We start from the raw sequence: 25,301 nt of genomic DNA, 5'->3' as shown, positions 1-25,301 counted from the left end.
GGGCAGGACTACGACTGTCAATTAGCCTGATGGGGGCATGGCCACTAGACATTTACTCAAGGACCAATCTGACCTATATCTGTGTGGTTAATGGTGGAATATTATTAGGAAATCAGTAGACATCCTATCCTATTTATTCTGGGTCGCTCCCGGGAGGTCGATCGGCTTTCTCCTTGTCCGTCCAGGGCAGGTACGGGGCCAATCGACAGCAACTGAATGACTGAACTTCCTCAAGAGGATTGTTAAGAAAGTTGATGGGGGTTGGGAGGGGTGGGTTGCGAGGTGGTCCTTTCAGGGAGAGACAGTGAGAGTGTGAGATTTGTCAGGATTGAAATACATACATGTATTCCAAATGTTTGACCAGCTTGTGATTTTGTTAAGTTCTGAAGGGAGCAAGAGCTTGTGATTTTGTGAAGGTCTACATGTCTGAAGGATGAGGTATGTCACGTCAGAAGGTAGATCATCAGCAAATAGATGAAGGGGATTTTCCAGAGAGACAGACTGGACCAAGAAAAATGGCTTGGGGCATCCAGCCTTGGCGGGGAGAGGAGATGAAAGTATTGCATTGAGAGCCACATGTTGGCTACGAGAGTTAGTAAGCCATGTGTAGAATTGGCCTTGATTGCTAGAGGCAGAAAGTAAGGCAGAGTAAGGAGTAAGGAGAGAGAGAGAGAAAAAGAATGCCAAGCTGTATCAAAATTCATGAGATATGTCGAGAGAAATGGTCCTGATCTGATGTCTGATATTGAAGGCCTCGATCCATTGGTGAGTGAGTAGAAGCAGCATTCCCAAGGTGGAGTGACCAGTTGTGAAACCAAATTAGTCATCTGAGATGAGGTTGTTGGGGAAAAGGAAGGATTTCATATTAACTGTGATGAAGGATTCCATGACCTTGCTCATGATATGAAGTAAGCTGATAGGTCTGTAGTTAAGGGAATCAGTTTTTTCACCTTCTTTATGTAATACAGTGATGTTGGCAGATTTCCAAGCAGATGAAAGATGACTTAGCGCAAGTGACAGGGTGAAAAGAGCAGAGAGAGGATGTGCAAAGCAGCAGAGCAGGTTTTTAGGACAAGTGAACTAATGCCACCAGGTCCAGTTGCAGAGTCAGAGTTAAGGGTTGAAAGAACCTTGAAATTGAGTTTCAAGGTTCTTGAAACCTAACCTTGAGTTTCAAGGCACTGTTCCATGCGCTCACGCTTTCGAAGCTAAGTGATCTTTCACATTTGTGTTTTTGTCGTATCTTTATCTTTCTTTCGGTGCATGTACCTATTGGGGTGACTTTAATAGGTTTCTCGGTGTTGGTTTTTCATACCTGTGTACAGAATCGTCGGTTTTTTCGTATCGTGTATTCTGAGGCCTAGTGTAGTACTAGTAGGCTACCGTGTCCTCAGACCTTGGCTTGAGGCTTTTGTTTTTTGTCTCAGCGGTTCTTCGATCGCGCTGCAACTACTTTCGGTCTCTGTTTTTCACGGTCTTTTCACCCATACTCCCTTGTTTTAAAATCTCAAAAAAAAACCAAAATTTTTTTTTCCTTCCCTGTTCTTATCCGCTTGTGCGTTCTTATTTGTTCTTTCGTTCTTCGTTCTTTTGCTCTTTCGTTCTTCGTTATTTGTTCTTTCGTTCTTCGACCACGTTGTTCGAGATCACGTGATCAAGTTGTTAATACATGTTTCATCTGTCCCCTGAAGAATTTTATTATTATGTCATATTCTATAACACTTTTTTCTACTTCTTCTATAAAAGGATGCTTTCGACTTGCTCACCAATTCTATTCATTCAAAAAAAAATTTCCATCTCTTACAGTGCATCTTTCATTCATTCCCTAAACTCTCCAGAACTCCACCCATCCTTCAGCGTCCTCAAACGTATTTTTGACTCGAATGTCTCAAGAAACTCATTTTGCAATAAATGTTCGTTTCCCATAAATCGTACACTTTTCAAAATCCAATCACACCCCTCCCCTCCAAATCTTCCCCATCACCCATCTCTGTCAAATCTTCCCCCTTACCCCTCCCCCCCAAATCTTCGCAAACACCCATCCCTTTCAAATCTCCCCCCCTGCCCCTTCCCTCCTAAACTCCCCCCACACCCCTCCCCTCCGAGACTCTCCCTCACTCCTCCCCTCCTAGACTCCCCTCTCACCCCTCCTCCTCAAAGCGTCCTCCCCGCTTCTTCCCCCTTCCAACTTTCACCTTCATCTTCCTCAACCTTCTGCCTCACTCTTCCCCCTCCTCAAATAACACCTCACTGCGCCTCACCCAAACACCATCAAACCTTTTGTCTGCCCCATTCTTCCCTTTCTCCAAGCTATTCTGTAATCGCTGACACACCTGCAACAGCTCTCCCTACCTCTTCCTCCTCTTCCACATCCTGCCCTACCGCTCCCCCCCCTGTTCTGTATCCGATGCTCCCCATTCCTCTTCCTTAACAGTATGGACCTCAAACATCCGGGGCCTTCGCTCAAACTTAACCGATCTCTCCATACAGGTTGCTTCTGACAAACCAGACGTGATCTGCTTAACATAAACCTTCCTCCTTCATGATGTCTCTGATTCCTTGGTATCTCTCCCAGGTTACTCCCTCCTCCGGTATGATAGACCTGAGCCTCGTCCTGGAGGTGGGGTTGCTATCTTTATAAAAAACTCTCTTCCTCACTCGCCCTGCACTGCCCTCTCTCCACCTCACCCCCAGGAATACCTTTGGCTACGGCTTCCCCTTCGCTCCCACCTTTTGTTCATATGCGTGTTGTACCGTCCACCAAACAGTGATGACTCCATCTACATCTCGCTGTCTGATAATATGGACCAACTTCTATCTACCCATCCCAACTCTCTCTTCCTCATATGTGGTGATTTCAACTGTCACCATGCCAGTTGGCTGGGGGTGGGTACCTCTCTCACCAGCCATGGCTCTTCAGCAAAGGACTTCTGTGACTCACTGGGACTGACACAATCTGTCAATTTCCCAACCCGGATCTCAGTCAACGGAGAATCTTCTCTTCTGGACTTGGTTATGACTAACTTCCCTGAAAATGTCTGCTGCTCTTCTTCTGCTCCAATCGGCTCTTCTGATCATGTGCTTGTTAAAGTGGACATCTCTCTGACCATTTTCAGAGAGCCTCCTCAGCGTCGACGAGTCTGGCATTTCACTCAGGCCAACTGGCACGGTCTTCAAGCAGCCATCAATCATCTGGACTGGTCTCCCATCTCTACTGCCTCTGACATCAACTCATCCTGGGAATTCTGCCAAAGTAAATTGCTCTCTCTCATGCACAGATTTATCCCTTCTCGTCTTCAGTTGTCATACCCTTCCTCCCGTCCATGGTACACGGAATCTTGTGGTGAGGCTATTGCCCAGAAACAACTTGCTTTCGTCTCCTGGAAAGCAAATCCAACGGAAGGAAATCTCATTTCCTTTCACAAAGCCCGAAACAAGTGTGTGTCCACCCTCAGGAGAGACAGGAAACAATATCTCTCCGTCCTTAGGACCGAACTCTCTTATCTGTCTCCCTCTTCCAAATCCTGGTGGCGTCTGGTAAAATCTGTTTCTGGTGTTTGTTCCCCCTCCATCCCCTCCCTCACCTTAAATGGCCACACGGCTGACTCCGCACGTGAAAAAGCTGAATGCAACTCTGTGTTTGCCTCTAAATCGTGTGTCCCAAACCCATCCCTCTCTGTACCCACCGTACCCAGTCATACCCAGCTGCTCCTGGACTCTGTGTCCTTTCCTCCTGACAAGGTGGAAAAGTTTCTGTCAACCCTCGACTCTGATTCTGCAACTGGACCTGACGGCATCAGCTCACGGGTCCTAAAATCATGTTCTTCCGCTCTTTCACTCCCTCTCTCTGTTCTCTTCACCCTCTCTTTTGCTCAAGGTCATCTTCCCTCTGCTTGGAAATCTGCCAACATCACCGCTTTGCACAAAAAAGGTGCAAAAACAGATCCCAGCAACTACAGACCAATCAGCCTTCTCCCAATTATCAGCAAAGTCATGGAATCCATCATTGCTTCAGATATGAAATCTTTCCTCTTCTCCAATGGCTTGATCTCTGATCATCAATTTGGTTTCAGACCTGTACACTCCACTCTGGACATGCTGCTTCTGCTTTCTCAACAATGGATGGAGGTCCTCAATGCCAAACAGGAAATTAGAGCAGTCTCCCTTGACATATCACGTGCCTTCGATACGGTCTGGCACCCCGCTCTGCTCACCAAACTCTCTTCTTTTGGTATCCATGGAAATCTCCACGCATGGCTGGCGGACTTCCTCTCTAGTCGTAGTCAACGTGTGGCCCTGAATGGGTTTCTCTCATCTCCTCTTCCTGTTCAGGCTGGAGTTCCCCAAGGCAGTGTTCTGGGCCCTGTGCTTTTTCTGGTCTTCATCAATGATCTCTCTGACTCTCTTGAAAATCCTCTCTATCTCTTTGCTGACGACTCTACTCTCTGTCGCTCCATTCTTCATCCCTCAGATCGGCAGTCTGCAGCCTCCTCACTCTCTGCAGACCTTGACAAAATCACAGACTGGGCAAACAAGTGGAACATGTCTTTCAATCCTGACAAATCTCACACTCTTACGATGTCTCTCCGAAAAGACCGACTGGACAACCCTCCCATCCACTTTCTGAATAATCCTCTCCAAGAAGTTCTGTCACTCAAGCTTTTGGGTCTCACTATCTGCCATGATCTTTCCTGGAAAAACCACATTTCAAATCTGGCCTCCAAAGCCAGTCGCCGACTGGGCATCCTCCGTCGTGCAAAGTCCTTCCTTGGCACACCTGAGCTCCTCACCACATACAAGGCTTTCATCTGCAGCTCAATGGAATACTGCTCTCCTCTCTGGGCTGGTGCTCCTGCCTCACACCTAGCTCGCCTTCGCGCTGTTGAAACCAAAGCATTCAGAATCATTGGAATCTCCCGCGATGAAGCTAACTCCAAGGGCCTCTCACTCACTCACCGCAGGCAGGTTGGTGGTCTTTCCGTCTTCTACCGACTCCTCTCTGGCCTTGCCCCCCCCCAGCTCTCTCTGGGCTCTGTCCCGCAAATATTCCTGCAGGTCGCACAAGATCTGCCTGCAACCCTCTTTTGGTTAAACTGCCAAAATCAAGACTCTCTGCTCACCTTCACTCCTTCATTCCTCTTTTCTCCCGCCTCTGGAACAAACTCCCTCACTCTCTTCAATTCCACTCCACCCTCCAAGTCTTTAAAACAGCTGTTCACCACCATCTCTTATCTACCCCATCCAAAACCTTGATCTTTTCTACCCCTGCTAATTTCACCCCAATTCCACTTTTTGAAATACCAACTTCTGTCCTGGAAGTCCTTGGTGTCCTTGTGCTTTATACTTCTCCTTCCCCCCCCCCCTTCCCATGCCTCCTCCCCCCGGGCCCTCTCCCTTCCACACATCTCCCTGCTCTCGGATGTTGTGTTTGTGTGCTTCCCCTTTTCTCCCCATCTTGTCTTCCGCTCCCTCTTTTGTGTATTTTGTTTGTCTGGTCGATTTGTTTCTGAAGTAAATGTTAGCTCTTTCACGAGCCTCGATTCAGTATACAAAAAAAACCAAAAAAAAACAAACAAAACATATCCACCTTTTCAGGTGCAAAATACACATAATGCAGGAGTAGTTGGGTTCGACAGATAATGATGGGTACTGAGGGTGAGGCGTTTGGAAGCCAACATCGAATTGAGGCATTCGGCCTTCTCCTGAGTGGAGTTGGTGATGGTGCCATTTGAGGAGAGGGAAGGGATGGAGGGAGAGCAGTCACCAGTGACAGACTTAACAAGACGCTACGGTACCAGGTTTTGGAGGAGCGAGACAAGTTTGAAAGTTAATTCTTGAGGTTGGACAGATTACGTTTGCTGGCTCTCTTGAGAGAGGACACAGTTGTTGCGGTCTTTTTTAAATGCACCATGATTTCCTTTGGTCGGATTTGCCTTTCAGGAAGAGACGGCAAGTTGTGTTAGAGCAACTGCCTCACCACAAAATTCAGTGTACCATGGGTGGGAAGAGGGGGGGGATAATTTAAGATGAGATGGGATGAATCTGTGCATGAAAGAAAGCAGGTCCCCTTGAGGGGGCTTGAAGCCAGATTTTAATCTTATAGCCGCCATGTTGGTGCTCGCTGTCACTGCGATGGGAAGCGAAAGACGCCTCAGAGCTGTCACATTCACAATCGCTATGTCGTTTGTACTCCTAATATGTGTTTCCTTCATTGTAAAAACTACCAGGTCAACAGTTAAAAGGATTTTGAGCCGATAGGTGTTACGGCTTTGGCAAGATCGATGGAGACAGCGATCTGTTAGCTTATACACCGCCCAAATAGCTATGTGGAATTCTCTCCTGTAGAGATTAAACCCACGTCGTTTGAACTTTGGCAGGGGTCATTATTTCCTTTTAATGATCCAAAATGGCCGATAAAAAGTACATTTTCTGTCTATCTGTCTGTCGATTTTCTGTCTATCTGTCTGTCTGTCTGTCTGTTTGTGCGCAGTACTACGTCTTCATTGTTGCACATAGCATCGCCATACTTTACACACATATGTGCCTTACCCTGGAATAGACTGTGCCCAATTTTTAACTCTCTAGGCCCAAGGTCGACCTCAAGGTCACCCAAAACGTGAAATCAGGGGGGGTCGAGTTTTCATCTGTCTGTTTGTTTGTTTGTGCACAGTACTACGTCGACATCATTGCACATAGCATCGCCATACTTTACACACATAGTTGCCTTGCCCTGGAAATGACTGTGCCGATTTTCTAACTCTCTCGGCCCAAGGTCAAGCTCAAGGGCACCCAAAACGATGGTCACCCAATCATTTGCGCCTCCCAATTGAAGCCCCGCCGCCCAATTGAAGCCCCGCCCTTAGGGCGGGTACCGATGCCAGTAATATATAATGGCGATACAACAATTTTTACCTCTTTCCTTTGAAGAACGGGAATGAAGGGGGAGGAGCATGTTAATATGTCTGGTTGAAGGCTTTGCGTGGTGAGGGGGCTTGAAGCCAGATTATAATCTTACAACCGCTGTCACTGCGATGCGAAGCGAAATACTCCTCAGAGCTGTCACATCACAATCGCTATGTCGTATGTACTCCCAATACATGTTTCCTTCATTGTTAAAACGACCAAGTCAACAGTAAAAAGGATTTTGAGCTGCTAGGTGTTACGGCCTTAGCAAGATCGATGGAGCCAGCGATGTGTTAGCTTATACACCGCCCAAATAGTGATGTGGAATTCTCTCATGTAGGGATTAAACCCACGTCGGTTGAACTTTGGCAGAAGTCATTATTTACTTTTAATGATCCAAAATGGCCGATAACAAAGTACATTCTGGCAAGTCCTCGGTCTCTGATTTGTTTGTTTGCTTGTTTGTTTTTTGTGTCTGTGAAAAAGATATCTCAAAAAGTTGTGGACGGATTCGGACGAAATTTGGTGCAGAGGTTTTTGGTGCAGAGGATTCGGTGTGACACCGACGAAATATATAGATTTTGGAGAAGGTCCGGATCCGGATCCAGCTGGTAGATTATTTAAAGGAATTATTCACCATTGGGAAATTGGGCCAAAAACAACATGTATGGCAGGATATCTCAAAAAGTTATGGACGGCTTTGGACGAAACTGGGTGGAGAGGTTGCATGTCTGACAATGAAGATTGATTCAATTTTGGTGAAGATTCAAATCTGGATCTGGATCAGAGAATTTTTAAAGTGATTCTTCACCATTGGGAAATTGGACCAAAAACAATACATAGCCGGATATCTGAAAACGTTGTGGATGGATTTGGACGAAATTTGGCAGAGATATAGCGTATGTAACAAGGATGAAATGATTAGATTTTGTTGAAGATCTGGATTCGAATGCGGCTACTAAAATGTTTTAAGTGATTCTTCACCATTGGGAGATATAGTCCATGAGCCAGACAAAATTTGAGTATCAAATTGGTGGACTAATTCCCACTATGATTTTTAGTTACACACATGTATGACGTCCATGAAAATGAGTGATGGACATTTCAAATGAGTAGCTTAATGCCATTTCCGACGCCATCTTTAAAAATGGCTGCCATTTTCAAAGAATATTCATGTAATTCAAAACTATGGCTGCATGGTAAATTCTGATGGTCAAATCTTAATTTGTACTTATCAAATGTTGTTCACTTTATAATTTGGAGCACGTCAATACTTATTTTAACCATTTTTATACATGTTTGCCAAGTATTTTGCTTAAAAATGCTTGGAAAAATGCCTAAATTTGTTATTTTTAAACAAGTCACTCGCAGAAGTTGTCTATAAAAGTTGGTTAAACCAAATTGGGACAGATAGATTGAGATTTTCAGGAAAGGTAATGATTACCGACATGAGAATATTAGTCATAACTTCCGTAGCCTCCGCGTTTTTGGTGAAAAACCTAGTTTTTTGTTTGTGTGCCCAAATTCTAAAACAAAATTATGGTGTAGGGGAAATAAAAATAGGCATAACGTTTGAACCACACAAGATAGGCCAACATATTACCATTCATAATGTGTGTCTTGAAGCCCTCTACGCATTGCATTAATTAATATGTAAATTGGATCAGTAATTAGGTCACCAGGGGTCACAAGGTCACGAAATTCAGGCACTACTGAAAATGAGTACATCGTCCAGCAAAAATTAAATTTAAAAATCGGTTACACACATTTTCACAGTTTTGTGCTTCTATTCTTCAAAGATGAGACCCTTACACCTGTTGGATGAGAAACTACTCTTCTTTGTGGGCAATCTGTGTGTAGTTTTGCATTGGTTTTATTATGCTTTGATTATGTCGTAGTTTCTATTGAAATTACTGTATGTACTCTTTCTTTGTTCTTGTAGTATTAAAATCGTCTATTCAACGTATTTATGCCTTTGCCTTTTTCAATCCTGGTTGATTTCGAGGGCTACATGTTTTGCTAGAAATGTATTGATGACACAATATTTTATATTTATATTGGTATTATTTTCAGCTGAAGGAAAAATATATTGATTTTCAGATTTGTTTAGCTAGATTCACATTTCAACTGCATATACAAGTATGGTAATTTTCCCCCATCATTTTCTCATTTCAGATTGCATGGATGACGATTAGATCTTCTGCCCAAAAGTGCCATTCCACCTATATATACATGGTTTATAAACAATTTTGAAATGTCTCAATCGGAAGTAATGGTTAAACGTCTTTCTTTTCGAAGCTGTTCCATGCGCTCACGCTTTCGAAGCTAAGTGATCTTTCACATTTGTGTTTTTGTCGTATCTTTATCTTTCTTTCGGTGCATGTACCTATTGGGGTGACTTTAACAGGTTTCTCGGTGTTGGTTTTTCATACCTGTGTACAGAATCGTCGGTTTTTTTCGTATCGTGTATTCTGAGGCCTAGTGTAGTGCTAGTAGTAGTAGGCTACCGTGTCCTCAGACCTTGGCTTGAGGCTTTTGTTTTTTGTCTCAGCGGTTCTTCGATCGCGCTGCAACTACTGTCGGTCTCTGTTTTTCACGGTTTTTTCACCCATACTCCCTTGTTTTAAAATCTCCAAAAAAAAAAATTTTTTTTCCTTCCCTGTTCCTATCCGCTTGTACGTTCTTATTTGTTCTTTCGTTCTTCGTTCTTTTGCTCTTTCGTTCTTCGTTATTTGTTCTTTCGTTCTTCGACCACGTTGTTCGAGATCACGTGATCAAGTTGTTAATACATGTTTCATCTGTCCCCTGAAGAACTTTATTATTATGTCATATTCTATAACACTTTTTTCTACTTCTTCTATAAAAGGATGCTTTCGACTTGCTCACCAATTCTATTCATTCAAAAAAAAAATTCCATCTCTTACAGTGCATCTTTCATTCATTCCATAAACTCTCCAGAACTCCACCCATCCTTCAGCATCCTCAAACATATTTTTGACTCGAATGTCTCAAGAAACTCATTTTGCAATAAATGTTCGTTTCCCATAAATCGTACACTTTTCAAAATCCAATCTCACCCCTCCCCTCCAAATCTTCCCCATCACCCATCTCTGTCAAATCTTCCCCCTTGCCCCTCCCCCCCAAATCTTCCCAAACACCCATCCCTTTCAAATCTCCCCCCCTGCCCCTTCCCTACTAAACTCCCCCCACACCCCTCCCCTCCGAGACTCTCCCTCACTCCTCCCCTCCGAGACTCCCCTCTCACCCCTCCTCCTCAAAGCGTCCTCCCCGCTTCTTCCCCCTTCCAACTTTCACCTTCATCTTCCTCAACCTTCTGCCTCACTCTTCCCCCTCCTCAAATAACACCTCACTGCGCCTCACCCAAACACCATCAAACCTTTTGTCCGCCCATTCTTCCCTTTCTCCAAGCTATTCTGTAATCTCTGACACACCTGCAACAGCTCTCCCTACCTCTTCCTCCTCTTCCACATCCTGCCCTACCGCTCCCCCCCCCCCTGTTCTGTATCCGATGCTCCCCCTTCCTCTTCCTTAACAGTATGGACCTCAAACATCCGGGGCCTTCGCTCAAACTTAACTGATCTCTCCATACAGGTTGCTTCTGACAAACCAGACGTGATCTGCTTAACAGAAACCTTCCTCCTTCATGATGTCTCTGATTCCTTGCTATCTCTCCCAGGTTACTCCCTCCTCCGGTATGATAGACCTGAGCCTCGTTCTGGAGGTGGGGTTGCTATCTTTATAAAAAACTCTCTTCCTCACTCGCCCTGCACTGCCCACTCTCCACCTCACCCCCAGGAATACCTTTGGCTACGGCTTCCCCTTCGCTCCCACCTTTTGTTCATATGCGTGTTGTACCGTCCACCAAACAGTGATGACTCCATCTACATCTCGCCGTCTGATAATATGGACCAACTTCTATCTACCCATCCCAACTCTCTCTTCCTCATATGTGGTGATTTCAACTGTCACCATGCCAGTTGGCTGGGGGTGGGTACCTCTCTCACCAGCCATGGCTCTTCAGCAAAGGACTTCTGTGACTCACTGGGACTGACACAATCTGTCAATTTCCCAACCCGGATCTCAGTCAACGGAGAATCTTCTCTTCTGGACTTGGTTATGACTAACTTCCCTGAAAATGTCTGCTGCTCTTCTTCTGCTCCAATCGGCTCTTCTGATCATGTGCTTGTTAAAGTGGACATCTCTCTGACCATTTTCAGAGAGCCTCCTCAGCGTCGACGAGTCTGGCATTTCACTCAGGCCAACTGGCACGGTCTTCAAGCAGCCATCAATCATCTGGACTGGTCTCCCATCTCTACTGCCTCTGACATCAACTCATCCTGGGAATTCTTCCAAAGTAAATTGCTCTCTCTCATGCACAGTTTTATCCCTTCTCGTCTTCAGTTGTCATACCCTTCCTCCCGTCCATGGTACACGGAATCTTGTGGTGAGGCTATTGCCCAGAAACAACTTGCTTTCGTCTCCTGGAAAGCAAATCCAACGGAAGGAAATCTCATTTCCTTTCACAAAGCCCGAAACAAGTGTGTGTCCACCCTCAGGAGAGCCAGGAAACAACATCTCTCCGTCCTCAGGACCGAACTCTCTTATCTGTCTCCCTCTTCCAAATCCTGGTGACGTCTGGTAAAATCTGTTTCTGGTGTTTGTTCCCCCTCCATCCCCTCCCTCACCTTAAATGGCCACACGGCTGACTCCGCACGTGAAAAAGCCGAATGCCTCAACTCTGTGTTTGCCTCTAAATCTTGTGTCCCAAACCCATCCCTCTCTGTACCCACCGTACCCAGTCTTACCCAGCTGCTCCTGGACTCTGTGTCCTTTCCCCCTGACAAGGTGGAAAAGTGTCTGTCAACCCTCGACTCTGATTCTGCAACTGGACCTGACGGCATCAGCCCACGGGTCCTAAAATCATGTTCTTCCGCTCTTTCACTCCCTCTCTCTGTTCTCTTCATCCTCTCTTTTGCTCAAGGTCATCTTCCATCTGCTTGGAAATCTGCCAACATCACCGCTTTGCACAAAAAAGGTGCAAAAACAGATCCCAGCAACTACAGACCAATCAGCCTTCTCCCAATTATCAGCAAGGTCATGGAATCCATCATTGCTTCAGATATGAAATCTTTCCTCTTCTCCAATGGCTTGATCTCTGATCATCAATTTGGTTTCAGACCTGGACACTCCACTCTGGACATGCTGCTTCTACTTTCTCAACAATGGATGGAGGTCCTCAATGCCAAACAGGAAATTAGAGCAGTCTCCCTTGACATATCACGTGCCTTCGATACAGTCTGGCACCCCGCTCTGCTCACCAAACTCTCCTCTTTTGGTATCCATGGAAATCTCCACGCATGGCTGGCGGACTTCCTCTCTAGTCGTAATCAACGTGTGGCCCTGAATGGGTTTCTCTCATCTCCTCTTCCTGTTCAGGCTGGAGTTCCCCAAGGCAGTGTTCTGGGCCCTGTGCTTTTTCTGGTCTTCATCAATGATCTCTCTGACTCTCTTGAAAATCCTCTCTATCTCTTTGCTGACGACTCTACTCTCTGTCGCTCCATTCTTCATCCCTCAGATCGGCAGTCTGCAGCCTCCTCACTCTCTGCAGACCTTGACAAAATCACAGACTGGGCAAACAAGTGGAACATGTCTTTCAATCCTGACAAATCTCACACTCTTACGATGTCTCTCCGAAAAGACTGACTGGACAACCCTCCCATCCACTTTCTGAATAATCCTCTCCAAGAAGTTCTGTCACTCAAGCTTTTGGGTCTCACTATCTGCCATGATCTTTCCTGGAAAAACCACATTTCAAATCTGGCCTCCAAAGCCAGTCGCCGACTGGGCATCCTCCATCGTGCGAAGTCCTTCCTTGGCACACCTGAGCTCCTCACCACATACAAGGCTTTCATCCGCAGCTCAATGGAATACTGCTCTCCCCTCTGGGCTGGTGCTCCTGCCTCACACCTAGCTCGCCTTCGCGCTGTTGAAACCAAAGCATTCAGAATCATTGGAATCTCCCGCGATGAAGCTAACTCCAAGGGCCTCTTACTCACTCACCGCAGGCAGGTTGGTGGTCTTTCCGTCTTCTACCGACTCCTCTCTGGCCTTGCCCCCCCCAGCTCTCTCTGGGCTCTGTCCCGCAAATATTCCTACAGGTCGCACAAGATCTGCCTGCAACCCTCTTTTGGTTAAACTGCCAAAATCAAGACTCTCTGCTCACCTTCACTCCTTCATTCCTCTTTTCTCCCGCCTCTGGAACAAACTCCCTCACTCTCTTCAATCCCACTCCACCCTCCAAGTCTTTAAAACAGCTGTTCACCACCATCTCTTATCTTCCCCCCTCCAAAACCTTGATCTTTTCTACCCCCGCTAATTTCACCCCAATTCCCCTTTTTGAAATACCAACTTCTGTCCTGGAAGTCCTTGGTGTCCTTGTGCTTTATACTTCTCCCTCCCCCCCCCCCCTTTCCCATGCCTCCTCCCCCCGGGCCCTCTCCCTTCCACACATCTCCCTGCTCTCGGATGTTGTGTTTGTGTGCTTCCCCGTTTCTCCCCATCTTGTCTTCCGCTCCCTCTTTTTGTGTATTTTGTTTGTCTGGTCGATTTGTTTGTGAAGTAAATGTTAGCTCTTTCACGAGCCTCAATTCAGTATACAAAAAAAAAAAAAAAAAAAAAAAAAAAAACGGAGAAAGCTGGAGCATGGCACAGGAACATGTATCATTTGCAGCAAGAAATCAGCCCTGCATGAGTTGAGCAAGCCAAATGACAATGACTCATGGCAGACACTTTGCAATGCAGCGACCATACGAAATTTTAAACCCATTCTTCAGCTTGCTGAAGAGAGCCCAGCTGAACTTCCGCATGTTCCAATAAACTATCACAGGGCTTGCAGGTCAGACTTTACACACAAAAAGTCATTAGCTAAGTTTCAAGAGCAATCCAACAGTTCTTTGGCAAATGTGCCCGATACTGCGCCCAGACGATCTTCCAGAGATGAGCCGTCATCTAACGAGAGAGTGTATGAAAAGAAATGCATCTTTTGTCTGTGGGTGTCAAAGTATATCAAGGGAACACGGTCGAGAGAGGCTCTTAATCCAGCTGTTGAGCTGCGGTCAGACAAAACCGTGAGGGAGGCTGCAATCAACCGTAATGACGACAGAGTGTTGGCCGTGACTGCAAGAGATATAGTTGCAGCCGAGGCTCATTACCATAAATCGTGCTACCGAGATTACACGCATCCAGAGAGAAGAGAGCAACTGCAGACTCCAGAACCGAGTGAAGAAGACTACATTCAATATCAAAAGGTTTAGAAAGCATCACTAAAAACTGTGTTTGAATACATCCGGAACAATTTATTTTCAAATCCAAGGATTATTCCACTGCTCGATATCACAGCCAAGCTTGTGTCATCAATGGCGTCTGCAGGCATAAGTGAGATCACCAATTCCACCAAGAAAAATATCCGGCGCAGTATAGAGATGCAGTTCTGCGATTCACTGACTTTCTTCACAGAGAACCGTCATGTTTACCTAATACCTGATAACCTAACCAAAACGATGTTAGCTGCTGAGTTGATCCACGTGAAATCAAAGCTGGAAACATTTGAAAAAGCCAGTAATGACAACATAATTGTCCAAGCAGCCATGTCACTGCGAGATGAAATTAAAGCCGCTCCCTTCAATGACAATTGGCCTCCTCAGCCAGCAGACCTCACTCCAGATTATGTGAAAGTTCCACCGACTCTACAGAGATTTTTGAGAATCTTACTTGGTGGAAGTGAGAACGGCTCTGCTCGCATAAATAGACTAACATGGTCGATGGCACAGGATGTCATCACTGCAGTAAGTGTTGGCACAGTGAAAACATGAAAACATGTCTTGCTTTCATGGGCTATCAAAACACGAACTGGTAATGTTGAGTTGATCAAAATCTTGAATAGACTCGGACATGGGTGTTCATACACAGCTCTGGAAGAGATTGACACAGCACTCTGTATTGACAAAATAGCAAGTGTTAACAGCGATGATGTTTCTCTTCCTTCAGATGTGCACCACTCTGTCCCGACAGTATTAGCGTTTGACAACATTGACAGGTTAGAAGAATCCCTGAGTGGAGGTGGAACATCACATAGAGTCAATGGAATCATTGTCCAACCAAAATAATTTTCGTGTATGCCAGCACAGAAAACATCTGTTGTTGATAAACAAGAGAAGAAACGATCCATTCAATCATCGGATAAACTGCTACCAGTGTATAGTGTCGGGAAAAGAAAAGGTCCGCCAGCAATACAAACGGCTGATTTGTCTGGAACTCTTGAAGATGCAGCTTCTAAAACACAGAGGAGAAACCATTTGTGGGTGTTGACGCGTTTGCTCGACCCACTTCATCAGAAAGTCAGCTCATGGACAGGTTTTAACATCATGACAAGGGGTCATGTGGAGGTGATGGAAGATGTTGTAGGCTATCTGCCCTCTATAAATGCACCCGCAACAGAAATGGCAACAGCGCAGGAGCTTCTCTCCAATGCTTTAAAGATCATGTCTTCACTCCATCTTGAGAACATTGCAATGGTACTCGATCAAGCTCTGTTTGCTAAGACAACTGAAATAGCTTGGAAGCATCCCACCCAGTATGGAAAAATTGTGCATCGTGGAGCTCTTGGAGCATCGTGGAACCTGACACAAGACGTTTTCAACCAAATCCAAGAGTTCACATGTCTTCTTTACTCTAAAAACACAAAGATATGTGGTGTAAACGATCTGCGCTATAATATGTTCTGTGCAAGAAAGGGCGACGTCGAATCTGGACAGCTTCCACCATGCGCAGACACACTGCTGCAGCACACACTTCATGCAAATTACCAAGCTGCTATCTGGAGGCGAAGCCTAGAATGCTTTCCAGACATCCCCAAGCCATCAGAAGGCCATGGCTGGGAATTAAACAGTGAAGGAGAACTAATAATTCAGTGGATGACTGGCTTGCCGGCTCCAGATGTCGTTCTTAGTCTCATCTCATGCAAGTGTGCACGGAGTTGCCGCCAGTTGGACTGTTCTTGCATGATTAATGGTCTAAAGTGCACTGCTGCATGTAAACTGCAGAGTTGCACCAACATGGCACAAGAAGACGATGATTACGATGATGGTGCTGATATTGAACAGGACTCAGATGATTGCGACAGTGATTGTGATAACGAAGAGGATTAACGTCAAAAACTTGTAAACGAATTTTTATCAGTGTATATATGAAGTTTGGCTCCAAAACGAGATAAATCCATTTTCGAAGTTTTAAGAAAAATGGCAGAAAAGGTCAAAATTCAAAGGGAAATGTATAATATTAAAGCGCGGCGTTACGCGCGCTGCTTGTGAGCAAGGAGGAAGTGGACAAGCGGTAACATATAAACGTCTTTATTGTAAGAGCACACTGTAACACTGAACTGCTCCAGGCTGGTCGCCCGGTGTATATCATGAGGCCACGCCTACCCCTTGGGCGTGGCCACCGCCCACTTGGTGCGTGGAATGATGTCACCACGCCAGTGGGCTTTTGTGTCCGCCACACGCGCCCCCCCAGAATTCCCGCGCACCTGGAGGGCCAGTTTGCGGGGCAGACGAATGACCCGGCCGAAGCGCCCCCTGGCGATCGGCGGCGTCCGGGGTGCAGGGATGCCAGGTGGGATGCCCCTGGCTGCCCCTGGGATGGGTGCAGGACCGGGGGGCGGCGTGGCGGCGGGGCTGGGCGGTGCCGGGGGTCCGCCCGCAGGAGGGCGGCCCCGACGTGGGGGTCGGGCCACTGGCGGTGGATGGTCCACATCGAGGTGGGCCGGCTTGAGGCGGTCTACCGAAACGTGGTCAGGAGTACCGCCGATGTCCAGGGTGAAGTGCTTCGCCCCGGTCTCCAGCACGCGGAAAGGCCCGTCGTACGGGGGCCGCAGTGGTGTCCGATGGGCATCGTGGCGGACGAAGACGTACTCCGCCGTGCGAAGCTCCGGGGCGACGTGCGTCGGTGGGTGCCCGTGGCATGCCGTTGGCACCGGGGCGAACCTCTGGGCGGTCTCTTGCAGAGCGGAGCGCTGCTGTGCTGCGGACCATGGTGCCGTGGAGTCGGGGAGGAACTCGCCCGGCACCCGCAGCGGTTGCCCGAAGACCAACTCCGCCGCGGATGCGCGCAGGTCCTCCTTGGGCACCGTCCGGAGGCCCAGCAGGACCCGGGGAGCCTGTCGACCCAGCCGCCGTCGCGGAGGGTGGCCCGGAGCGCGGCCTTCAATGAGCGGTGAAATCGCTCACACAGGCCGTTAGCCTGGGGGTGGTAGGCCGTGGTTCGGTGCAGCCAGACCCCGAGCCCCTGCGCAACCGCCCCCCAGAGCTCCGAGGTGAACTGGGGGCCGCGGTTGGATGAGATGTCTGAGGGGGCGCCGAACCGGGCGACCCAGGTGGCGATGAAAGCCTGCGCGACATCGGCCGCCGTTGTCGACGACAAGGGCACGGCCTCCGGCCACCGGGTGGTGCGGTCCACCATGGTGAGGACGTAGGTGAAACCCTGCGAGGGGGGCAGAGGTCCCACCAGGTCCACGTGGACGTGGTCAAACCGGCGTTCCGGCACCGTGAACGGGGCCAACGGGGCCTGGGTGTGCCGGTGCACCTTGGCGCGCTGGCACGCGAGGCACGTCCTGGCCCAGCCGCGGACGGCCTTCCGGAGGCCATGCCAGACGAACTTGTCGGCGATCAGCCTTTGGGAGGCCCTCGCGCCCGGGTGGGACAGGCCGTGGATGGCGTCAAACACCTGGCGCTGCCAGCCCGCGGGCACGATGGGGCGAGGACGCCCGAGGGAGACGTCGCACAAGAGGGCCGCGCCCGCGCCGTCGAACGGCACCTCGGTGACGCGGAGGCCCATGACGGCGGTCCGCAAGGCCTGGACGTCGGGGTCAGCGGCCTGGTCCGCTGCCATCCGGGCATAGTCGATGCCGAGGTGGACTGCGTGGGCGACGGCCCGGGAAAGGCAATCCGCCACCGGGTTGTCCTTCCCCGCGACGTGCTGAATGTCCGTCGTGTACTCGGACACGGCCGAGAGGTGACGCTGCTGCCGGGCCGACCACGGCTCGGCGACCTTGCCCATCGCGAAGATCAGCGGCTTGTGGTCGACGAAGGCAGTGAACGCCCGGCCCTCGAGCAGATGGCGGAAGTGCCTGACCGCCAAGTGAAGTCCGAGCAACTCGCGGTCGAAGGTACTGTAACGGCGTTCGGGCGGGCGAAGCTGCCGGCTAAAGAACGCCAGCGGTTGCCAAGCTCCACGCACCCATTGCTCGTGCACCGCGCCCACCGCGTAGTCCGAGGCATCGGTGGTGAGGGCGATCGGTGCATCGGGCGCCGGGTGCGCGAGCATGGTGGCGTTAGCCAAGGCGAGCTTCGCGCCCGTGAACGCCGTGTCCATCTGCTCGGTCCAGGTAACGTCGCCTTTGCCCGGCTTACGTCGGAGAGCTTCGTGCAGGGGGCGCAGGAGCTGGGCGATACGGGGCAGGAACCGATGGTAAAAGTTCACCATGCCCAGGAACTCCTGCAGCCCTCTGATCGTGCGGGGGCGCGGAAACCCCTTCACCGCCTCCACCTTGGCCGGCAGGGGGAGGGCTCCGTGCCTGGTGACACGGTGCCCCAGAAAATCGATTGTGGCGGCGCTGAACCGGCACTTTGCGGGGTTCACAATCAGGCCATGCTGGCCCAGGCGTTCGAAGAGCGTGCGGAGGTGGCGAAGGTGCTCTTCGCGGGACGCGCTGGCGACGAGGATATCGTCCAGGTAGACGTAGACAAAATCCAAGTCGCGCAGGACGCTGTCCATCAGTCGCTGGAACGCCTGAGCCGCATTCTTCAGACCGAAGGGCATGCGCAGGAACTCGAAGAGTCCGAATGGCGTGATGACCGCCGTCTTTGGGACGTCCTCCGGCCTGACGGGGACCTGATGGTAGCCGCGTATGAGGTCCACCTTCGAGAAGAAGGACCTGCCCGCCAAACGGGCGGAAAAGTCCTGAATGTGGGGGACGGGGTAGCGGTCGGGAGTCGTGGCGTCATTGAGACGGCGATAGTCCCCGCACGGTCGCCATCCCCCGCCGGGCTTCGGCACGATGTGCAGCGGCGACGCCCAAGTGCTCTCTGAGCGCCGAACGATGCCGAGTCGCTCCAGGGTAGCGAACCCCGCTTTTGCCACCGCCAGCTTCGTCGGCTCGAGGCGGCGTGCCCGGGCGTAGACCGGTGGCCCGACCGTGGGGATGTGATGGGCCACCCCATGCTTGACGGCCCCCGCCGAGAAGGTGGGCCGCGTGAGGGCCGGGAAGCCGGCGAGGAGGCGGGTGAATGCGTCCGCTGCCGGAAGCGTACAGACCAACGTGGCCAGAACCGAGTCGTTCGGCAAGCCGCTTGGCAAGCCGCTCGTTGAGCTGGGCAACGCACAAGCGAGCGAGCTGAACGTCTCGGCCTGGACAAGCCGTCTGCGCTTGACGTGGACCAGGAGCCCATTAGCGCACAGGAAGTCCGCGCCAAGCAGTGCCATGGGCACGTCGGCGGTGACGAACGTCCATCGGAAAACCTGCCCTCCAAACCGCAGAGAGAGGCAGCGTTTTCCGTACGTACGGATGGGCGTCCCGTTCGCGGCAAGCAGCGCGGGGCCCCCACCCGCGGCGTGCTTGTCTGACGTGCCGGCGGGAATGACACTCACCTGCGCTCCCGTGTCGCACAGGTAACGGCGCCCGGAGAAGGTGTCCGTTATGAACAGCAGGCTGCTCGAATGGCCGGCGCTCATCGCCACTATTGAGCGCCGGCCCGGGCGTTTCCCGACCCGTTGAAGGAGCACGGCGGATGACACCGCCGAGCTTCGTGGCCGAACTTGGCGTGGAACCAGCACCAGGTGGTGGAGCTGGAGGAGCGCGGCTGGCTCCGCCAGGCCGGTGGAGTTGGCGGGTTTCCCCGCGGTGGCGGTTTTCGCCGCGGCGGTGGGTGGGGCGTGGCGGCGTTCACGAGGTGCGTATCAGCATGCTGCTGAACATCAGCGTGCTGTAGAAGCTGATGCTGTGGAACATGCTGCTGAACATCAGCGTCGAGGGCCGTGACGGCCACGCCGACGCTCGCCCGCATGTCCGAAGCGGCGAAGTACCTGTCCGCCTCGGCTGCCAATGCTCGGGGTTCCGTTAGCTCGGTCCCGGCCAATGCGAGGCGAACCTGCGCTGGAAGTTGGCGCCGGAAAAGCGCCCGGAATAGCGAACCGGGGGCTTCGTCGCCCAACAGTGACAGCATATGGTCCATTCGGACCGACGGGCGCGTCTCACCGAGCTCGGGGAGATCCAGGAGGCGGTCGGCCCGTGCGTTGTCCGTGAGGCCGAACGTGGCTAGGAGTAGCCGCTTGAGTGCCTCGTACTTGTGGCCGTCCGGTGGGTGGCGAAGGACGGACACAACTCGAGCGGCCGTGCCGGGCCCGAGGGAGGCGACGACATGGCAGTAGCGCAGGTCGTCGTTGGTGAGGCGCCGAAGCTGAAATTGGGCTTCGGCTTGAACGAACCAGACTTCGGCCTGGGCCTCCCAAAATTTGGGAAGTTTAATCGCCGTTGCCTTGTCGTTGGCCATTGCAATGGCGTCGTGTTCGGAAGGTTCGCTACGGCAGATCCAACGTCGAGGGTCACCAGTAAAGCGCGGCGTTACGCGCGCTGCTTGTGAGCAAGGAGGAAGCGGACAAGTGGTAACTTATAAACGTCTTTATTGTAAGAGCACACTGTAACACTGAACTGCTCCGGGCTGGTCGCCCGGTGTATATCATGAGGCCACGCCTACCCCTCGGGCGTGGCCACCGCCCACTTGGTGCGTGGAATGATGTCACCACGCCAGTGGGCTTTTGTGTCCGCCACAATATACATGTTATTATTGCCAAGAAACCCAGGATTTACGGCACTTTGGGACGAAAAAGCCCAGGGAAAGTTTGATCACTTTAACAATCTTTTGACAACAAAAAATCCAAAATGTTAAATTTGGCATTTATTTCATTTTGAAACCAAGCCCTTTGTATGTCACATTGATACCGATAGGCTAAACCATTTTCAGATTTCATTCAGCATGCCATGGAGGTTAGGTTTGAAGAGGACTAAACATAGCCATTGAGTAGAACATACAACTTTTTCTATTTCCCTACAATTTCATCGACATTGCACAAGCTGTTTTGGGTAGAGAGCAAAGCACAACGTACTGGAGGGCATATTTCCAGTTTCGCATGCCCCACACATCAATTAATAATTCATTGTATGTAAACTTGTTAACATGGGTTTAACACATACCAATAGGTGTAAGGGTCTTATCTAGGCATCAGAATTGTGAAAATGTGTGTAACCGATTTTTAAAGTAAATTTTTGCTGGACGATGTACTCATTTTCAGTAGTGCCTGAATTTCGTGACCTTGTGACCCCTGGTGACCTAATTACTGATCCAATTTACATATTAATTAATGCAATGCGTAGAGGGCTTCAAGACACACATTATGAGTGGTAATATGTTGGCCTATCTTGTGTGGTTCAAACGTTATGCCTATTTTTATTTCCCCTAACCCATAATTTTGTTTTAGAATTTGGCCGCATACAAACAAAATAAATGGATTTTTCACCAAAAACGCAGAGGCTCCGGTAATTATGACTAATATTCTCATGTCGGTAATCATTACCTTTACTGAAAATCTCGATCTATCTGCCCCAATTTGGTTTGACCAACTTATTTAGACAACTTCTGGGAGTGACTAGTTAAAAAAAAAACAAATTTAGGCATTTTCCAAGCATTTTAAAGCAAAATTCTTGGCAAACGTATATAAAAATGGTTAAAATAAGTATTGACATGTTCCAAATTATAAAGTGAATAACATTTGATAAGTACAAATTAAGATTTGATCATCAGAATTTACCATGCAGCAATAGATTTGAATTACATAAATATTCCTTGAAAATGGCAGCCATTTTTAAAGATGGCGTCGGAAATGGCATTAAGCTACTCATTTGAAATGTCCATTACTCGTTTTCATGGACGTCAGACATTGGTGTAACTAAAAATCATAGTGGGAATTAGTCCCCAAACTTGATACTCAACTTCAAAATTTTTGGACCTGGCTCATGGCCTAATAGGACCAAAACTATACATAGCAGGATATCTCAAAAAGTTGTGGACGGATTTGGACGAAAGTTGGTGGACCGTTTGGATGTCTCACAATGACACATAGATTCGATTTTGGTGAAGATCTGAATGTGGATTCGGATATGAGAATTATTTCTTTTTTACAAGTGATTCTTCACAATTGGGAGTTAAGGCCAAAAACTATACATTGTGGGATATCTCAAAGAGTTATTGATGGATTTGGACGAAACGTGGTGGACAGGTTGTGAGTGTGACAAGGAATTATCGATTCGATGTTGGTGAAGATCTGAAAATGGATTCCGGTATGAGATTTTTTAAAAAGTGATTCTTCACCATTGAGTGATATGGCCAAACAGGCGAAGGTATGCTCTCTACTGACTGACGTTCTAGTTTTTACCAAGTTTTTACCTTCAACAGTTTTGGTGACTGCTGCATCACAAAATCCAGAAATACATGATCATGACATCAATTATCTGCACAACATTGTGGGGAAATTGAACAACTCTGACAATCGAGGAAAAAAAATTCAAACAAAACTTTTTCTGAGCAATCCATTTGTTCATTATGGAAAATGTTGGCGAAGGTATTCAGTCACTGCCACAGGCATGAAAAAGATGATGATCTGTGAAGTTGTCTTGATGTAGGTGAAGAAAACTGAACTAACATCAAATCTTGAGAATGTGTGATTCACAAATAAAATTGTCCCCATTTAAAAATTTCGAACTCTCCCCGTCGGGGAATCGAACCCCGGTCACCTGCGTGACAGGCAGGAATACTCACCACTATACGAACGAGGATGTCACATAAACCAAGATTCTTTGCTTTCCTCCAAGGAGTACTTTGTCTAAACAAAGTGAAAAATCATTCATTCTAAAGGATGAATAATTACCTCCATCAAGGAAGGTGAATAATGGGGGTTATGTTTTCACCCCTGTCTGTTTGATACTTGCCGGAATTGATTCCGGCAAGTATGTTGGTTGGTTGCTTTGTTACTTGCCGGAAAAAAATTCCGGCAAGTATGTTGGTTGGTTGGTTTGTCTGTCCGTCTGTCTGTCTGTCTGTTTGTGCGCAGTACTTCGTCTACATCGTTGCACATAGCATCGCCATACTTTACACACATATTTGCCTTGCCCTTGAAAAGACTGTGCCCAATTTTTAACTCTCTAGGCCCAAGGTCAAGCTCAAAGTCACCCAAAACGATGGCCACCCAATCATTTGCGCCTCCCAATTGAAGCCCCGCCCCCCAACTGAAGCCCCGCCCTTAGGGCGGCTGCCGTTGCTCGTAATATATAATGGCGATACAACAATTTTTACCGCTTTGCTTTGAAGAACAGGAATGTAGGGGGAGGAGCGTGTTAATATGTCTGGTTGAAGGCTTTGGTTGGTGAGGGGGCTTGAATCCAGATTTTAATCTTATAGCTGCCATGTTGGTGTTCGCTGTCACTGCGATCTGAAGCGAAAGATGCCGCAGAGCTGTCAGATTCACAATCGCTATGTCGTTTGTACTCCTGATACGTATTTCCTTCATTGTAAAAACTACCAAGTCAACAGTTAAAAGTATTTTGAGCCGATAGGTGTTACGGCTTTGGCAAGATCGATGGAGGCAGCGATCTGTTAGCTTATACACCGCCCAGATAGCTATGTGGAATTCTCTCATGTGGAGATTAAACCCACGTCGTTTGAACTTTGGCAGGGGTCATTATTTACTTTTAATGATCCTAAATGGCCAATAAAAAAGGACATTCCAGCAAGTCCTTGGTCTCTGCCCGATTTTCTGTCTGTCTGTTTGTGTTTGTTTGTGTGCAGTACTATGTCTACATCGTTGCATATAGCATCACCATACTTTACACACATATGTGCCTTGCCCTGGAATAGACTGTGCCAAATTTTTAACTCTCTAGGCCCAAGGTCAAGCTCAAGGTCACCAAAAACGATGGTCACCCAATCATTTGTGCCTCCCATTTGAAGCCCCGCTCTTAGGGTGGGTACCGTTGCGAGTTATACATAATGGCGATACAACAATTTTTACCGCTTTGCTTTGAAGAATGGGAATAAAGGGGGAGGAGCATGTTAATATGTCTGGTTGAAGGCTTTGGGTGGTGAGGGGGCTTGAAGGCAGATTTAATCTTACAGCCGCGATGTTGGTGCTCGCCGTCACTGTGATGCGAAGCTAAAGACGCCTCAGAGCTGTCACATACCCAATCACGATGTCGTATGTACTCCCAATACGTGTTTTCTTCATTGTAAAAACTACGAAGTCAACAGTTAAAAGGATTTTGAGCCGATAGGTGTTACGGCCTTGGCAAGATCGATGGACACAGCGATCGGTTAGCTTATACACCGCGCAAATAGTTATGTGGAATTCTCTCATGTTGAGATTAAACCCACGTCGTTTGAACTTTGGCACAGGTCATTATTTACTTTTAATGATCCAAAATGGCTGATAAAAAAAAAGTACACTCCGGCAAGTACTCGGTCTCTGACCGATTTTTCATTTGTCTGTTTGTCTGTTTGTCTGCACAGAATAAATGTGATTTTCTCTGCAACCGTTGGTCCGATTGACAGGAAATTTCCACGATAGGTGCAACTCAACCTGTATAATTTTAAATGGTAATTATGACATCATAGGTCACGTGGTTCGGCCGCCATCTTGGAAAAATCGAAAAACTTTGCACCTCTATATCTCCAAAAGTGCTGAATAGAAAAATTTGAGACATGTCTCATTGTAAAGAACTCTCCATAGGGAATAAATATGTTCATGATGATATCATCGGTGCCTCCATTATGATGTCAAATTTCGACAAGTACAAAACTTCATCCAATCAAGATGAAATTTCTTGAGCATAATCGAGGAATAAATGAGTTTGGAAAAAAATAATGATGACGTCATCGGTCACGTGGTTCGGCCGCCATATTTGTTTTAACACAAAAACCTTAAAAACCACTGAAAATACATCCTGGTGAGGGTTTGCAATCTCTGATTGCTCTTTTTCTAGTATTATTTGTAATAGCTCTGCCTAGCATTTTCATTGATAATGTATTTGTCAAAAATACATTCACACTATGGATTAATTTTCCTCTCGTTTTGGACTTCTGTATGTGTATAATTTGTTGTTTTAGAATTATTTTCTCATCCCGTATCTTTGCAATTGTATTGACAGAAAAGTTGGGATCTGGTGGTTTTTTCAACAGTAACTTTCAAGTAAGTAATATAATAAAGTTATCAAACCA

The 25,301-nt window shown here is 48.2% G+C and overlaps 1 protein-coding gene and 1 non-coding gene across 2 annotated transcripts in view; both read right to left on the bottom strand.

The window, feature by feature from the left end:
- LOC137423229 (sodium/potassium-transporting ATPase subunit beta-1-interacting protein 3) overlaps nt 1–25,301 on the bottom strand; it is a 763,631-nt gene that overhangs the window by 184,872 nt on the left and 553,458 nt on the right. The window lies entirely within an intron of this gene.
- Nucleotides 22,796–22,867, bottom strand: TRNAD-GUC (transfer RNA aspartic acid (anticodon GUC)). Its single transcript has one exon. It is a non-coding gene; the product is annotated as a tRNA-Asp (tRNA).

This window comes from Myxine glutinosa, chromosome 3 (assembly GCF_964187855.1).
Source record: "Myxine glutinosa chromosome 3, kmMyxGlut1.1, whole genome shotgun sequence".
NCBI classification, from domain to species: Eukaryota; Metazoa; Chordata; class Myxini; order Myxiniformes; family Myxinidae; genus Myxine; species Myxine glutinosa.
Note: the sequence above shows the minus strand (reverse complement) of the source record. Positions and strands in the feature narration are given on the sequence as shown.